Raw genomic sequence first — 19870 nt, 5'->3', positions numbered from 1 at the left:
TTCCGACCGGCCAAACTGTCAACAAGGAATACAATTTACTCTTGGCTTTGACCGTTGTAAATTGGGAGAATATAAAATGTTAGGTTACACCCGTACTTAGCCCTTCCTTACTAGCTTACACTTTTTTATAACAGCGAACTGATACTTTCTTTTCATATTAAACATTTTCCTACAGGGACATTCGGTTGTTAAGTCATCCTCCGCATAATGACACAAACCCAAAGCAATGTAATGTGCCCACAGCAACAACAATAGACTTTAAATAGTATTAATGCGATCATCATTATCAGCGCATCGCTTAGCCGATACAGATCACAGACGGTTTGGCAGATGGGCTGTTAAACGGTTGAGTGTGTGTGTGGCGGGTTCACTGGCACATATTGACTTAAATGTTTTTCTTGCTTTGTAGGCGGTGGCGTGTCGGTTTGACCGCCTACACTAAATGTACATTGTATACATACTTACATATGTATGTATGTACATATGTATATGCATTCAAATACTCATTTGCGCTCACACTTTCACTCACACATGTGTATGTATGTATGTGTGTGTATGCTTATGCAAATAAATTGTATTTAATTTATTTTTGTGTAATTCATTTACTGCTAAATTAATTTAAATGATTCGCGTTTCATTAACTAAATTAATATCCGTGCAATTAGTATACCTACATATATACATATAGACAGGAATGCATTTTATGAAAGAATATTTGAAAATTGTTGTAGCTACATGCATATGTATCCCTAGCAAATATTATTTTTGGTATTTGTTCATTGCGCATACGCCACACTGTCCTAATTCGTAATTCGCGTGCCTTAAATGTGTGTTTATAAAATTTGCATTTTTATGGTTTTGTTTGTTTTCATGTTGCTTTTTGCTTTGTTTTTTGGATAGCGCTGTTATGGTAATGTAATTTATTTGCCCTTTTGGCTGTTAGTTTTATTGTTATGTGTTCAATATATGTACATACATATGTATTTTGTATAAAATACCCTTTTGGCTTTGTTGTTTCTTGGTTTAATGCTTTTTTGCTTTTTGTGATGTTACTACTGAAAACTAAAAAAATCTAACTTATTGATACATGAAGTTGATGTTATACACTCTAAATTACAAATCGATATCTCAAATATTTTTTGAGTTACAGTCTTCTAACGGGTGGACGCTCAGATCAATCAGCTCCATCAGTTTTAATCACGTTTTTCTCAAAACTACATACATATGTACATACATATTTGCCTAAGTGATTACTCGAAGCCAAATAATTCCAAATAACACCGATGAGCAAACTTTTTTTTTTGGTTCTGTTTTCATGCTCAAATTCTGATTCTTCTTACGCCAATAAAGGGCGTAGACACCGTTTACGCGGTTATAGCCAAGTTTACAACAGCGCGAAAGTCGTTTCTTCTTTTCGCAATTTGGCGCTAATTCGAGATACCAAATGCAGCCAGGTCCTTCTCCACCTGATGTCTCCAACGGAGTGGAGGTTTTCCTCTGCTTCCCCCGGCGGGTACTGCGTCGAATACTTTTAGACCTGGAGTGTTTTCGTCCGCTCGGACAACATGATCTAGCCAGCGTAGCCGCTGTCTTTTAATCTTTCCATCGAATGCGATGTTCATCGTTACCAATACGCAAATGACCATAAATCTTCTGCAGAACCTTTCTCTCGAAAACTCGTAACGTCGACTAATCACATGTTGTCATAGTCCATGCCTCTGAGTTACTTATAGAGTTTGGTCTTTGTTCGTCGAGAGAGGACTTTATTTCTCAATTGCCTACTCAGTCCGAAGTAGCACCTATTGGCCAAAGTTATACGAGTTGGATTTAGAGGCTGACATTGTTGTTTGTGTTAACACTGGTTTCAAAATAGACGCAATTATCTACGACTTCGAAGTTATGTCTGTCAACACTGACGTGGGAGTCAAGTCGCGAGTGTGACGACTGTTTGTTTGATGGCAGGAGATATTTCGTCTTGCGCTCGTTCACTACCAGACCCATTTGCTTCACTTACTTATCCAGTTTGGAGAAAGCAGAACTAACGGCGCGGGTGTTGAGGCTAATGATATCAATATCGTCGGCGTACGCCAGCAGCTGTACACTCTTATAGAAGATTGTACCCGCTCGAATAAGCTCTGCAGCTCGAATAATTTTCTTCAGCACCGTGGTGAATATCTGGTCAGTTGTTGATTTTCCAGGCCTAAAACCACATTGATAAGATCCAATCAGTTTGTTGACGGTGGGCTTTAATCTTTCAACCAATACGCTCGATAGAACCTTATATGTGAGGCTTATCCCACGGTAGTTGGCGCAGATTATGGGGTCTCCCTTTTTGTGGATTACACATAGCAAACTTAATCTCCAATCGTCGGGCATGCTTTCGTCCGACCATATTCTACAAAGAAGCTGATGCATGCTTCTTATCAGTCCTCGTTGCCGTATTTGAATAGCTTGGCCGGCAATCCATCGGCCAACGCCGCTTTGTTGTTCTTCAGACGGGTAAATGCTATTCGAACTTCTTCATGGTTGGTCATTGGAACGTCTGCTCCATCGTCAGCTGGAGAAGTAGTCTCTCCATAATTTTATTATGCTCTGGGCATCAGTTTCTAGACATTAAAAATATAATTAAAATGGAATATTTATTTTAAGCAAAAGTTTGCTTTTGCCTGAGAACACTGTAATTTTGTAATTTTTTAATTTTATTTTCTAATGTAGGTATTATACAAACAATAAGTACCTTTACAAAAAAAATATCCTGCAATGAGGATTTTAGAGCATAAATTTCCCAAAAACCCTACATGCTTGGATTTGCATATGGCCGCATTTTAAACTATAAATTATATTTTAATTTTTTTTTGGGTCACCCTAATGTGCATATTCTTATTTTGATTTGATCAGACAATGCACATCACTTGATAACAATTTTCACATATGTACATACTATATAAATATGTACTTACATACATTGTACTACATTTGTGTGTAGTTATGTATGTGTGTAGTTATGACTGTCAAGCGCATAGTAAGCTCATCAACCGACTTCAGCTTGAACGCCCTCGCCGCTTTAATGATATTGAGCTCAGATTTCAAATGTCAGCACTGTGGGTATTGTTGTCTTCAGTTAACTTGTTGTTGGTGTTGTTGGTATTGTGGCAATATGGTTTATTATTAGCAACAACTGTTATTTGTACCGTTATATTCGCAATGGCTACGTGTCGCTATAACCATGTTGTACGAAAGTTTCGTTTATCACAAAAAAACCACAACGATTCGCCAATATCATGTTTTTCCTGCTAGTTGTCAACTTTCATTGACGTCTGGCTGTAGCGGGCGTCATTCGTTTCAGTTAGCGAATAAAAAATATACATACAATGAAATATGAATATGCAGTGTCAATGTTTCTAAAGCTGCAGCTGTTCGTCGCATCACCGCCTTGAAGATTGTCGTGTAGATGTGTGATGATGACGTTATAACAAAACGCTGATAGCGAAACCTCATAGTGAGCTTTGAAGGCGAAGGAGTGCTCATATAAAAGTTTATTTATTTCGTTAGGTTAAGGTTTTGTGTATATGTACATACATACATATGTATGTATATATCCTGTTTTATTTATTTATTTTTCGGTTTGCTGAAGCTTTATGATTTTTCAACGTCTTTTGGTTGTATAGTTTGAATTTCTTAATTTCTCACTGCTTTGCGCTTTTGATGTCATCTCTTTTAGTTAACCCCTTTTGCTGGTACCTAAATTTTGCTCACTCTAAATCCGCAAATTAATTTCTCTTGCTTGTTTTACATTTCGTAAATAAGGTCATTTTGTCGAACGTAAAACGAGCTGTTAACTGTTAACCTTGTGGGAAGTAGAAAGTTAAAAACGCATATAAATTTTCCATTACCAAATTATATTTTGAATGTTGTTACTGTAAAAGCTCTATATTTTGAAGATTTTATGGAAATATTTGAAATTGTAAAATCTCTGTTTTCAGTGAAGAAAAAATATGTACTTATGTGTGAAATACCCTTAATTTTTGACATGTCAATCTGAAATTTTGTGCATGTCTATTTTCGCCAAAGAAGGTGCTCATTTGTCGGAACTGTCGGTATCGGAACACCATGGGAATTAGCTGTCATACAAACTGACCGATCAAAATCAAGCTCTTGTATGGAAAATTTGTTTATTTGATGATATGTATATCTTCAGGAAATCTTGCATGCATTATTGGCCTAAACAATGCTACAATCTCGGAACACATTGTTCAGATGGGACTATTATAGCATATACTTATGTACATGCATAGTATGTAGCTGCTATACAAACTGATCGATCAAAATCAAATCCTTGTATGGAAAGCTTTTTTATTTGACGAGATATCTGCACAAAATTCGGCATGTATTTTTGGCCAAAGCAATGCTACACCTTCGGAACATATTGTTCAGATCGGTATAGCTACCATACAAACTGACCGATCAAAATCAAGTTCTTGTATGGAAAACTTCTTTATTTGACGAAATATCTTCACGAATTTTGGCATGGATTATTGTTCAAGACAACGTTACAATCTCCGAATATATTGGTCGGATCGGCCAAACAACAAGCCAAATAATACTTAGCTTCGAAATGAGGAGGAATCGAAAGTTGGGAACGCTACACACTCCTCAAGACAATATATTACCCGTACAAGTATAGAAACACATATGGATTTATAACATGCAGACCATTTCGTTGCTGAAAAGTGAAAGTAGGATGGATTTTAATAGATAGGATAAAATGTATAACAGAGTAATACAAAAGACTTGCAAATTGTTGCTATCAAATTGGCGAATATTCATAATAATATATAATGTACAGTGAAGCTCAGTTAATAAAGTCTCTCGTTTATTTCATTCACGTGATCGGTAAAAAATTTATTAGAGACCAGTACTATTTGTCAAGAAATCGATTTTTTGCATATACATACATACATACATAGATATGTATGTATATCATAGATATGTATGTATATCGCGTGTACATATATTTGAGAATATTCTCGGAAAATTTTGAGTTGATCTGGCAAATCGTAGAAAATATCTTTAATTTACACGGTTATAACGTAAAATTGACAATTTAGTTGACACAAATTTCAACTAAAATTAGTTAAATTGCATTCTAGTAATTGACTGGAGTTATTTGTTCTCCCAACTAATGAAGACAAGAATTTTTCAATTTTCCTAGTGCAATTAGCGGTGGACTACTGCATCGGCAAAGCATCGCATGTGTGTACGCATTATCCAACACACAAGACTGTTATTTGCACAAACTCGATCACTCGGATACTCGTGTGCATGTAGATAATTGTATATAATGGAGTCTGCGTGTATTGAATTGCCTTACATATGTATTAGTATTGCACCGATATTCACGAATGCGCAACGAACAGCTTGCGAAAGGTAAACACAAACAGCTGTTTGACAAGCGCAATCCGTTAGCTTCTTACGTTGCCCACATAAATTCGCTGACTTTATATGTACTACATATGTATGTATCTATTTATAAGTATATGTGCATAAATAAATATATTTGGCTTTGCATCATGTTGCAAATTAGTAAAAAAAAAATGGTGGTGCTCATGCCAGCGCCAATACAGATCAGTGCACTTCAGTGGAATGCAGTCACAGTCTCGCATAGAAGCAGCAAGAAAAAATATTTAAAACGTGCAATAAAAAATAATCACTTGGAAACTCGTCACGCAATGTGATATAAAAATAACACACAATATGTACGTATTTACATACATACATAAGTATGTATGTATGTACATGCCTTTGTATCAAAAGTGACGTGTAGTCATTTATGCTTTTTGTTTTTTTAATTTTCTACATAAGGCAATATGCAGCTGATTGTAACGCTGCCTACGGCACGCAGTCATCGCCACTTGCTTGAACAGTCCAGGTAGTCCGAAAAGTAAAATACGCTTACACATACGTTCATACGTACGTTTGTACATTAGGGTGTGCAAAAAAAAGAAACTATTGTCGAATTTATGGGTTACAATTAGGGTTGCAAATAATGCCTTAATAAATAATTTAATTAAGCTTTCAATACATTTTTAAATTCGATAGTTTCGAAAATCTTATTTGATTATAGTTTTCAAATTTTTATTCCCAAATGCTGGATATACAATACATTTTTACTTCCAAGTACCGGATTGGAGAAATTTAATCCCGCATTTAAAATGTAAAATAAAAATAAACGACGGAGTGAAAAATGAAAAAATTTAATCCCATGTTTGTAATTAAAAAAAAAGTAGTTTTTGGTATTTTTTGAAAACGTAAATTTATTTTTAGTAAAATATCAACATAGTTTAGCACTTTTTGTTTTAATTATATTTAATTGCTTATGAAAATATTTCCTTTTTTATCTCTTCTCTTTACTTTTAATTTGAAAATAATTTTTTTTGTATCTTCAATTTTTAAAAAATATTTGAAGTTTAATCTTTAATCCCAACAGCCTAACAGGGATTATTAATAGTATATTTCATTATATTATTTTCTCTGTACAAAGGTTCTTTTTAACTGGTCAATTCGATACTAGTTTCGTTTGACTCAACCTATGTAATATGCATATAAGAGCTGCATTGCCCATCCCCTGTATTGCTATCAGTCATGCACATATTATAAACGCATTTGAATGCACACACCATACGCATTGATTGTTGGCTTACGCTTAAGGAGAAAAATAAAAACTAAGAAATTCCTGTGACAGCTCATACGTTACATTGGCCCACGTCTGTTTTGTTTTTGTGCCGGCCTACAAAAATACGCGTGTTGTTGACTTTTCGTTCGGTACACCTTTTCGCTGCTTTCGTCACATAAATGATTGTCGTATTTTTATTTTGCGTTAGCTTTCTACGCGTGCGTTTAATTTGCTTTCGGTGCATTTTCTTTTCAGCCAACACGCACGTTTGTAACAACACCAATGTCATATTACTCATCCACATTTTCTTGTGTGCAAGACAAACAAACGAGTAGCTACATACATATGTATGTATATGCAGACATCACAAAAGATGACGACATTGCAGTTGCATCAAATTGCAAAAAAACAACAAAAATATAAGCAACGAATGCGCTTGACAAGTGGTTTGACTTGCTGGCTATTACATAAAAGTCATACGATGACACATTGATTGTCTTTCGTTTATAACTCAAATGTCAAAAAACCAATACTCATTAATATGAATACATTAGTGTTGTTAAATGTGAGTATTTTGTATGTAAATAGATTTTTCTGTTATTAATGTTTAACAAAAATGTTATCAATACTCTCTTTGTCAAAAAAATGCGGAGAAACTTTTTGAAGTAAAAATTATTTTCTTGAAGAAAAAATAATAATAATTATTATATTCTTGCTATATATGTAAATTCTCATAACTTTATGCTTAGAAAATAATAAAAATTCAATAAAAAAAATTGAAAATATGTTTGTATATAACATTTTTACAAAAACAAAATTACCGATTTTATTTCAATTTCCTACTAGTGTGAAGATGTTTACGGTAATCGGTATGTAAACCCAAGCGATATGTCAAAAATATTTTCCAAATATTTTGTGTCACTTTTTTGGTCGATTTAAAGAAAATTTATTGAACCAATCGTTACAATTCTTTAAAAACTTTCAAGATAGGCTTCTTCTGCGTCGATGCAGCGCTGCCAGCGCGATTTCCAAGCACTGAAGGCGTCAAGGAAGGCATTCTCAGGAATAGCCTTGAGAACCAAGGTGCATGCTGCTTGGATCCCTTCTGTCGTCTCAAAATGCTTGCCTTTCATCGGCCTTTTCAGACAGGGAAACAAAAAAAGTCGGGTGAGTCGCCTTCAAAACTTTGCACACACGAGTCACATTGTCGGTGTTTGTCGAAGTCGCAGGTCTCCCAGCGCGGTCTTCATCAGCGACCTCTTCCCGACTCTCCAAAAAGGCCTGGTGCCACCAAAACACACCACTTCGAAACTGCGATTGACGGTTACAGTTTCAGAATCATAAACGTTTTCGCTCTGAAATTAATTTGATAAAGATCAGTAGCAATTTTCCGATAAAATCGTCTGAAGCTGTCTAATGGTAACTTAAAAATATGTGTTTATATCTCTTTATTCATTTTAATTTTTGCAAATAACTCAAAGTGATTTATATTCTCGTCACATATTCACTCATTAAAAGCTTTCATTATTTACATATGCAAATAAAACTTTCTCATGCTGGCGAACAAAAGTTGTTTCATTATAGCCAGCGTATGCACTCAAACATACATACATACACACTCTTATATTTTTTTCATATGCATCAAATGTAGCAGCTGCTACTCATTACTTTAACTCTCACGTTGGCTAAATTATTGGCTATTTAAATCAACTTTATTCCATTACTCAAGCAAAAAAATATATGTTAAATATACACATATGCATATAAATACGAACTTCAAGTACTCAAACTGCAAAAAAATCCAACCTTAAATAAGTTATGATGACAACCATTAGCTCAGTGCTTGACTGCCTTTCGCATAGTTATCTAACTAAGTATATGCACCTTTCTTCAGCACTGAGTTATGCGCTGACTACACTGTCATTTATTTTGATACAACATGGCTTTAATGAATTTGGCACGTGATATTGAAAGTCGTTAGATTGTTTTTTTCCAGACTTCACCTTTGGTTCATTCTCTGCTTTTGGCTGGGAAATTTGTTGAAGTGGAATTTGTAAAATTTCACCTCATGAGTTATTGAGGTTACTACGTACATATTATAGATGAGTAGGTATGCATATTGAGAAAAAAATTCAGTACCTTTTTAAAAATTTGACTACTGCATTAAGCTAAGCATAAATTAAAAGTGAAAAAAAATATTTTACATATTCGTGTCGCCACAAACATGAGTTCGATGATTTTTGAAGTGCTTTCTCGCACAAAGCACTCAGATTCTAAGTACTCACGTTTGCTTTTACAGCATAAATACTAGAAGTATAAGAAAAAATCATCTACCTTAGCAGAGGATTGACCAAAGAGAAATAAATATAACTCAAGTATATTGTACATATGTATGTACATATTTTTGCGTATTGCTCCGAGGTATAATTTACATTTACTTTGCTCACATTTCTTTTAGCGCTTTTCTTTTGGCACTAAGGTAAATGAAAAACAAGAAAAAATGTTAAACCTAAGCATAATACCCTTCACATGTGCATCTTTTTACAGCATAAATTGATATAAAAAGATGTTTATCTTGATTTAGATCGATCCATTTGAGTAGCAGCTTTATGCCATACAGATCGGAGCCAAACAGTTGGTTGGAGATTTTAGCGCTGCTTTTGATAATAATATGTAAAGGATGGCCGCGGTTACATCTCAGATGGTTCATCCGTCCATCCATCCGAGTCCAATTTTCGATGAGCATTTCGGCTGTTAACTGGTGAATTACACCCGTGATATTTTGCTCCAAGGCCTGAATCGAAGCAAAATTGTCCGCATAAACTTTAGACTTTACATATCCCCAAAGGAAACAATGTAACGGTGTGATATCAGACGATCTTGGATGCTAATGGACCGGCTGAAAACCTGAAATTATCTGCTCACCGAAGTCTTCTCTCAATAAATCCGCATAGACTTTAGGTTTTAAATTTCCCCACAGAAAAAAGTCATCTTGGTGGCCGATCAACCGGACCAAAACGTGAAAGTATCTGCTCATCTCTCAAGTATCTGCTGTTCTCTCAATAAATCTATTGATTGATGCGATGTGTGGGAAGTGGCGCCGTCTTGTCGAAATCAAATGTCGCCCAGAACACGAGCTTCAATTTCAGGCATCAAATAGTCGGTTATCATGGCGCTATATCGGTCGCTACCTTATGTTCTCAACGGCATCGTTTTTGAAGAAATAAGGACCGATGATTCCACCGGCCCACAAACCACACCAGACCGTTGTTTTTTCTGGATGAAATGGCTGCTCTTGAATTTCTTCAGGCTTTTCTTCGTCCCAAATGCAGCAATTTTGCTTGTTTACATATCCATGAGCCAGAATTGAGCCTCATCGCCGAACAAAATTTGTATCGAAAATGTCGGATTATCTTTGAACTTTTCAAAAGCCCGTAGAGCGAAGCTGTTCTTGCACAAGCTGTAGCTTGTACGCTTTAAATTTAAGATCTCGACTTAAAATGCACCAAGTCGTTCCATACGTCAGCCCGAGTAGCCGCGAACGGCGATGAATCGACTCTCCGCGGTCTTCGTGTGCATTCTCCGGTACGGCTGCTATATTTTCTTCACTGCGTGGACGTGGTCTATTCGGTCGAATATTTTCCGATAATAAATGCTGGGCTTCAAGATGGGTGATGGTACGCTCAGTGGGCCGATTATGTAGATTATAAGTTGAACGAAACTCGCGAAACACATTATTTACAGAACGTGAATTTTCGGAATAAAGTTGAACGATTTGTAAACGTTGTTTAGGCATAAGTCTTTCCATGATGAAATGCCAAACAACAATACTGAACAAAAATAAAATCACGGCTTGACACGATTCACGCGTGATCTGGCAAAAAATGCTATTGAAAAAAGTACCTCTACTGGCATCACCCGTTATATGCCAAATTTTATGAAAATGTGATAGCTATATGCTAAAGTTGTCCGATCTGAAGACTGTGTTCGAAGATTGTAGTGTTATTTTAGATAATAATTCATACCAAATTTCATAAAGATATCCTGTAAAATAAAAAAGTCTTGTATAAACTTGATTTTGATCGACCAATTTGTATGGCACCTACATACATACATATATCTTACAGCGGTTACGACCAATGAACAACTTCTTGGAGAGAAAAAGACAACTGCAAAATTTCGCATCGATATCTCAAAAACTAAACTAGTACATACAGACAGACGAGACTAAATCGGCTCAGCTCGTTCCGCTAATAGTTTTATATGGTCTCCTATGTTTTCTTCTAGGTATAACAAACTTCATGGCTAACTTAAGTATATATCCTGTTCACGGTATAACAAGCACTGCGCTAGTCAGATTGACTAAAAATCGTGCACTCTGCTGTTAACCGATGAACAATAGAAAAGAGTGTGCCTGCCAACAACGCGCTGAATCCACATTAAGCACAGTCAATCATTCATTCAAGCATTCTATGTGCTACTTTCGGCTAATGTCGATGCAACACAACGAATAAGTGCGAAATACTATAGGGAAAAGCTTAAGAATTCATTGAACTTTGACGCTAAAATTATGTTAACGAAGCATAGAGCGGCGTAGAAGAAATAATGTAAAACAAAATAAATAAAAAACATATTAAAACCAGTCACGGACTGTAATTTTTGCAAAAAGTGCCCTTTTTGCCTTTTTCCTCGTGATATTTACTGGTTGCATTTAACGAAGTTCATTTAAAAGAGAAATCAATAATGACATTTCTTGTTTGCCGTTGCTGAAATGGCAAATTAAATAAATGATAATCATACATATAAATCCATGTTGGTAAATAACGGAAATAGATAAAAAGCTAAATTGCTTACTTTTATAATTTTTATTATTGCCATTTGCCATATCTAATTGAAATAAACAAGTGCCGTACTCATTGATTATCGCCGTGCCCATGCATACTGCCAATTAATAATTTCGCAATCGTGGGTTAGGTAATGTAAGTTCTAATAAAGGCAAAAACTAAATATAGAATAGTATATGGAAATTATAAAGATAAGATTTCGTACAAAAAAATTCTCAGACAGTTTTGCGATTGCTTAACTCAGTTTTGTTTGAGCATTCGTCAAAGCGGGAAGCCAGCAATTTTTAGGTCAAAGATGCATCGTGCTCTGGAGGCCCAATTGTCGAAAATATCGGTAAGGAATAGAAATCTTCACAAAAAGCTTCATTGACGGAATACCCAAAGCAATCTATTTCTGAAGCGGGTGCTTACCGATGATGAAATGTGAAATGAACCGGTTGTGGTCGAATCACGGTGAGCCGGCGCATACGGTGACCAAACCCAGATTGATGGTAGAGGCAGATTTTGCTATGTGTTTGCTGGGATTGGCGTGGAATCATTCTCTATGATGATGTCCTATCAACAATCGGAACGTTTGAAGAAAGAAATACCAAAAAGTGACCAGCTTTGATCACTAAGAGAAGAATTGTGTGTCATCAGGACATCGCCAGGCCACACATGATTGATAGTGACTTGGCAGAAGCTGCGGAAAACTTCTATGCATTCACCTCTCACGAAAAAGTTTTTGTGGTCTGATATTGTTTTAGATTATGGGTCTTATAAAAGTTTAAAACTGGTGACTGTCGTAGTTTTTTTAGTCATTAGTTGCTGACATTTAATCAATAAGGCTTCATTATAGCTTGAAGTCGACGTAAGTACGTACATATGTATATATTTTGTAAAATGCAGATATAACTTCCAATGAGCCATTGGAACAGTAGCCATAATGGTAGTATGTAAATATTCCTTTATCTCTATGGGCATGTATAATTATATGTTTAATATTATTATATTTATATACAAACATACATACGTATATGTAAACGTGCACACAGAGTTTGTGTACTGATAAACTTTGCCATTAAACCTATATGTAATTGTTTTTGGTAATGCTGTACAAAACCTTTAAAAGAATTCCTACCTATTTATGTACATACGTATGTATGTTGCGAAAATATTGTAAACACAAATTCTTTATTTGGCAGGAATGCTAACGGTATTCGTTATAGCAATTACGATAAGCAAAGCTTATTTCATTAATTATTGTTGTATTACAATAATGCGATCGATAGTGGGAATTATCTAGAGTAAATATAATATTATAATCAGCAAGTCACGACTACCGAAACTCCAATTCATTGAAAAAAAAGTAAAACCACATACACACCTTGATTCTTATAAACCCTATGCGTAAAGAATAATGATCGACCACACGTACACAAAAGTTGAGATAAAATTTGTCAATTTAGCCTTAGGAAACTCATAGAAAGTTTAAATATACCAGCTCGTCCCGCTGATAGGATATAATACGATTTTCTTAACTATTCAAGAATATTCCTACAAGAGGATTTTCAAATTATTTTCGTAGATACTTATATGTTAGGTTAGGTTTTTGGTTGACCCGGCAATCAAACTGCTTCGGCCAGAACTAAAACTTAAACCATCTCGAAACCGTAACAATAGCCACGATTTTTCAGGTTCTACTGTATCGATTTACCTGAGTGCGTGATCTTTAAGAACTTGTCTATATCTGGAACTACCCATATCTATTTCCAAATTTCAATTTTCACTATTTTGAAAAACATTAGTAATCGTCAAAAAAGTGGTACAGTCAGTCGTCATTTTGTAAAAATTTTTCGTACAATCAGACATTTTGACATTATTCTAGATTAATAATACTTTTTTTGTGGTTTCGGATTGGCAATTTTTTTGAAACCCCCCACCTCATCAGCACTTATTTTTGAAGTTTTTAACTTTTTTATATTATATATATTTTTGTTATCTATATATACGTGTGTACATATAAAATATACTATCTGATCAAATTTGACCCGGACTAAAAAAATTACAGTTTCATTTATTTTAATACGAATCTTTATTATACAAACCGTGCACACACCTTTCGTAAGCCCAAATGTTCGGTCAAAATGCGATAAATTGATGTTTTGGAGATGTTCAAATCCATATCCATGAATTTCAATGATGTTTTCGGCTGATTTTTGATGAATTCACGCAGAGTTTCGATGGAATTTCCGGTGATCACGGATTTTTATTGGCCCACATGTTGATCGTCATTTATGTCCTCACGACCACTTTGAAAACGTTGCCTTAAGGGGGTATTCTTGCAAAAAAAAAAAACCAAAATTCGTCGAGATACGGGCCGGTGGAGTGGGGGCTTCAAAAAAAACGGTGCGTCCTGGTTGACGTGATTTCAACCCTTGTAGAGATCTAAAACGCAAAAAACAAGAAGATTCTTCATTAGTAAGGATGTCGTTATCGGGTTGATGATTTTCAAAAAAAAAAAAAAAATAAAAATAACAAAATGGCGTCGACTTCAAAAAAAATTTTTTGACCCGATTTTTTCGAACTTTTCGAATTTTTTAAATATACTTCAAATCAAAAGTCCAACACAGACACGTTAGAGCATTGTATAAAGAAGATATATACCAAATTTCAAAGGAATCGGTTAAGTAAAACTTGAGATATCATGTCAACCACCTCAAAAAAAGTAGTTTCGAGAAAAACGCATTTAAAGTTTTGGAGACAATTCTAGTGAACACGGACGCCACGTCACAAAATCGGCTGTATCTCCGAAAATAACCTTGTAGCCTTCTGAACAAATAAGGAATTGGACAGTTTCGATGTCATATTCATAAGCCCATGTCTCGTTGTAATGTTGTAGGGTCTTCAGTTACATTGTCAAGCACCTCTTTTTTCGACTTCGTTTTTGCAAGGATTTACGTTTTATGGTACCAGTCTTGCATTAGCGCACTTCACACACAAAACATTAACCAAAATATGTTGGGTCGATCCATAAAAGATATTGGAATCATTTACATACCATCTCTCTGATGTCAACACCACGATTTTCAAGCACTGTTTCTTTAACTTGTCCGACGTTATTGTCATTAGCAAAGTTGGATGAACGACTCGCTCAAGGCAACTGCTCGATGACCCGGACAAATACTTTGTACTGCCCAAATACTTGTGTTTTTGATAAATATCAATCTCTAACTCCAACACTTCTGCAACGTTTTAAACAATTCCTTAGCCAAGTTACCATTGGAAACCCAGAATTTCAAAATTGAACTCGTCGGCCTTTGTTGTTTTAATGGTAAAATCGTGATGATCAGTTCTTATATTGAATTAACCAACTATTAAACAGTATTATTTACGCTTTCTGTAGGGCTTATCTACATTCTTTTGGTTGACCAACCGCAAATAATAATTCGATTAAAGAAAAGAACAAACAGTTTCAATTTGTGCTATCCCAAAAGAAGGAATTACTTCGCTTTCATGTGGCGCGTTGCCATTCAACCGAAAAAATGTTAACAGATGCTGAAGTAGAGAAATATTAACGTAGACTACTGTTATGGCAGCAGGTTCGACAGTATTTCAACCATAGATACCCATGTGTATATCGCATATCAGTGGTATATATCAGTATGTATGTAAATATGTATGTATATCAAGGCCAATGTCTACGTAATTACCTACACACATTCATACATACAAACGTCTCTACAATGTAATCTACAATTTGTGTTGACAATCATGCAGATGCTCCACCAGACAGTTGCATTGGACAGACAGTCCAGCAGCCAGACGGGATAAAGAAATTGACATACCAATGCGTTTACCTCCTGTGCAAGGATTACCTACTCCACTTGGCGCATTGCTTTGTCTTCATGCGGCTTTTGTTTTACCAAAAAAGGAAGTATCAGCATTTAAGCTTTGGCGTACACAATAATTTTTATATGTACATATATATATTTATATATGTATGTATATGTTTTTTATACAAAAGAAAAGCACCGCTAGACAGGCAGAGTAGCAGAGCATGCACTTATATTAGCGCCACAGCTGTCATGTCTTTACAAAGCCAAAAAACCATACATACAGTATACTTTTGTAATGTATAAAAATACTCAGTCAGTCAAAAGCAGATGCTCACAGCGTTGTCTATGGAAATGTTACCACAATGTCGCATGTCGCTCCACTCTCAGTAGCTGGCTAACGCTGTGTCCAAGGGGTTTATGAGATTGCATTGCAAGCTTTTTGAAAACCATTCGTTTTCGGTAAATGCTGAGTTATTTAGTGTGAAACATAGACGTGACATCTCATCAACATTATATTGCTACATGCTATGTGACATGCATGTCGTAAAAACACTCGCATACATACATACTATGTACATATGCACGAATATGTGTATATTCTCCAACAACTGTTCTTTTGTTGCATTTATTTTCTTTTCATCTGCATTTTTATTATTTCTACATTTTTATTACGCTTTTCTTTTTGTTTGCGATGAGTAAAAATGGACTTCTCTGTAATTTATTTTTTACCGCCATGACATTCTTATCGTCAACGTGTTTGGTTTCCTTTTTCCATGTCCTTTCGCTTAAAATTTATATACAACCGGAAATATGTACGTACGTACATACATATGTATGTATGTGGTCAGTGAAACTGATGCCAATTTTTGAGGTTAGGTTCAAGCGTTATAATTGAAATGTGACATTGTTTGTCTTTAAATTGATTTATACGCTGAAAGGGGTTACATGGATTTCACAGCTTCAAAAAAAATAATTTTATTTGATTCTATAACATTTCTAGATGTTCTAAATTCCCAAGTTGATCCGTAAAGGCCGAGTTTGAATATTTTCCTTCGAAAGTTTTACAAAGTCTATGTAAAATATGTAGCATTTGAATAATAAAAAGTTTGAATAAAATATTCCATTCTATATATAAAAAAGACAAATTCTTGGAAGTAACTGTTTTTTAGCTCGAGCAAATTCATAAGTTTGCCACGAAGTTTGTAACACCCAAAAGGCAAGGTCGGAGACACTATAAAGTACATCGTCACCTAAAATGCAAAATAACTTATGATAAAAAAATTCGAAATTGAGTGTTTCATTGATTACGATCCACTACTTCAAATTACATACATATAAGTACATATGTACATATGTCCAACATTTTTAGGTTCTGCTATCAGATATAACCCTGTTTGAACCAATATATAGATTTCGTTTCACTCATCTTCCATTTTATAACGGGTTTTATTCTTTCTCTTGTAAATTTCCGGAAATGTTGTTACGTTATTTTGCATTTTAGGTGACGATGTATAGAAATGATTAGCGCGACGAACTGTTTGCGTACATATACCCGAACTAGATCCTCAATTTAGAGTTTTCGATCCGAAATTTCTCATACACCTTTTCTCCCCAAAAAGCTGCTTATTTGTTGGTACCGCCGGTATCGAACACTATAGGATATATGTACATACTACTGTGATCAAATCGAAAGGTGAATTTTTAATGTATACTTCGCGTGTTTTTCGAATCGGTAAATTGAGGCTCTAAAAGTGAATTCTTCGATTTTTATTATGCCTGAATTTATTGAACAAAGAAGTGCGATAATGCACGATCTCATACTGCATTGGTTATTCGTGATCATTTCGGTACATTTTCAACTAATATTGTGCCCCAACCACCGCATTCGCTTGATTTACCTTCGTGTAACTTCTGGCTATTCAGCAAATTCACATGACCACTACGAGGACACCGTTTTAACTCAATTGAGGATATAAAAGCTGAACCGACGAAGGGTCTGATGGCCAACACAACGGAGGATTTTTCCATGTGCTGTGATGATTCGTTGGCATAAGTTTTTTGCAGCGCGAGGGGATTACTTTGAAGGATATGAAATTATGAAAATTTCCTTTCAATTTGCCGTATGTATCGATCATACTCACGTTTTTGGAAAACTTTTTTATTTGGCAAGTGGTGTTCATGACAATGTTACCGACTCCGAACAAATTTTTCAGATCGAACCGCTAATAGCACATAACTGCCATACAAATTGACCCATAAAAATCAAGATAATAATCTTTTTATACCCTTTTAAGCTGTGTAAATTGGCGTTGAGCAATACCAAAAGCTCCGTCCGGATCGGGAAGGACCTCTCCAAGCCGTCCGATACCAAACGAGGTTACAGACAAGGCGACTCCCTTTCGTGCAACTTTTTCAATCTACTTTTGGAGAAAAAATAATTAGAGCTGCAGAAGTAAATAGAGAAGGTACCATCTTTTATAAGAGTGTACAGCTGCTGGCGAACGCCGATGATATTGATATCTTTGGCCTCAACAACCGCGCCGTTAGTTCTGCTCTCTCCAGACTAGATAAGGAAGCGAATCGTATGGGTTTTGTTGTGAACGACGACAAGACGAAATATCTGCTTTCATCAAAGCACTCGCAACCAACAACAACGTCAGACACGAAATCCAACGCAGAGTAACTCTTGCCAACAGGTCCTACTCCGGACTGAGTAGGCAATTGAAAAAAAGTCCTCGACGAGCAAAGCACAAACTCTAAAAGTCACTCATCATCCCCGTCCTGCTATATGATACAGAGGCATGGACGATGACAACATCTGATGAGTCGACGTTATGAGTTTCCGAGGAAAAGTTCTGTGAGATTTTTGGTCCTTTGGGCATTGTTAACGGCCGCAATCGCAGTCGATGGAACGATGCGTTATAAGAGATGTACGAGGACATTGACATAGTTCAGCTTCAAGAGACAGAGGCTACGCCGGCTAAGTCATGTCGTTCGAATAGATGAAAACACTTCCGCTCTGAGAGTATTCGACGTAGTACCCGCCGGGGGAAGCAGAGAAAGAGGAAGACATCCACTCCAGACTCCAAAAAGTGAAAAGGACGAACGACTGACGCGCTGTTGTAAACTCGGCTATAACATGTAAGCGGTGTCTACGCCAATAGTAGAATACATATATATACATATATAACCTTAGGCATATATGTATATAGTATATATATGTGAGAAAAAACAAACATACATACAAGTATATGAATAAGGTTTTGTCTGTTACTTTTCCCATGCAAAACGCACTACAGAAGCTAAGATGTGCTTGGAATTTAAAATTAACTTCCTCTTGTATGCATTGGTACTTCTGGTACATTTGTCTGGAACCTCTTTCCACTTTCTAACCTACATATTATGTTTACCTCTGCGTGTTTGTATATACAGTTTCTTATTCTGTGTATGTATCTTATTCTTTTTGTGCCACACTTACCGTGGGGAATAAGAATTACCTGAGCGTAGTTGAGACATACAAATGAAAAGTCTTTTTATCAGACATTCTTCTGGCTTATACTCGGTATATATGTTTTTTTATACTTACATACTTATGTATAAGCATTAAAGTGTGGTTTTACAGTTTCAGTTAGTAAATAAGGAATAATATAATTATACAGCTCATGTTGGAGAAAGAAAGTTCGTAAAAGTATAAATGATACTACAAACTGGACTGTCACTGTTTATCAGTCTGTATGGAATTTTCATAAATTTTTTATTGCATACCATCTATGAAAATTCTATAAACACTTACTAAAAAAGCCGAATAACTCGAGAGGTATTAATGATAGCGATTTTGACCTCGGATCGTTTTTGTAGCAAACAAAATTTTCTACAAGTTTGTCATGTACATTTTTTCTACGCTCTTATCATATACGAGATATATACAAAAAATGCGAATTTTGTGGAAAAGTCAGGTTTAGAGCCCCGTACTAGCTCGCCGGTGTGAGTTTCGACTTTGTCGTAATGGGCATTTTTGTAGAGTGTTCAATTCTGAGGAATATGTGTCTAAAGTCAAAGCGATGTCATAAAATGCCTCTGAGCTATAAAAATTTATAGATAAAAAATCACGATTGTCGTGTATTTTCAATTGAAAATTTTTACATGCCTTGGTCCAGTCCTTAATGTTAATATTAAGGATCCAAATTTTTAGGGATTTTGTTTAGGGTATTTCCAAGGCAATTTCATGATGGGATTGAAAAAAATAATAGTTAAAAAAAACACCCTTATATATACAGTATATGTATGTATTTTATATATTTTATTTTATATTTTTGTATACATATGTACATATGTATATAGTCAACAGATCCATTGTAATCATCAATTTTATTTAGAGTTAGCACCCATTCTGACAAATCTACCAATTGTTTTTTACTAAATGCGCCAAAAAGTAAGTGAGGCAAATTTGATTCGAAACTTTCACCGCCATATGCAAAAATGAAAATAAATCACTCACTTGAAATCACCTAAAAAATCGTGAGATGTGAACTAAA

At 35.3% G+C, this 19870-nt stretch overlaps 1 protein-coding gene across 4 annotated transcripts in view; it reads left to right on the top strand.

Annotated features, from left to right (window-relative positions):
- LOC126753813 (serine/threonine-protein kinase GL21140) overlaps positions 1–19870 on the top strand; it is a 74050-nt gene that overhangs the window by 9133 nt on the left and 45047 nt on the right. The gene's annotated exons all lie outside the window — the stretch shown is intronic.

Source organism: Bactrocera neohumeralis, chromosome 3 (genome assembly GCF_024586455.1).
Source record: "Bactrocera neohumeralis isolate Rockhampton chromosome 3, APGP_CSIRO_Bneo_wtdbg2-racon-allhic-juicebox.fasta_v2, whole genome shotgun sequence".
NCBI classification, from domain to species: Eukaryota; Metazoa; Arthropoda; class Insecta; order Diptera; family Tephritidae; genus Bactrocera; species Bactrocera neohumeralis.
This window is presented reverse-complemented; position numbering and strand designations above follow the sequence as displayed.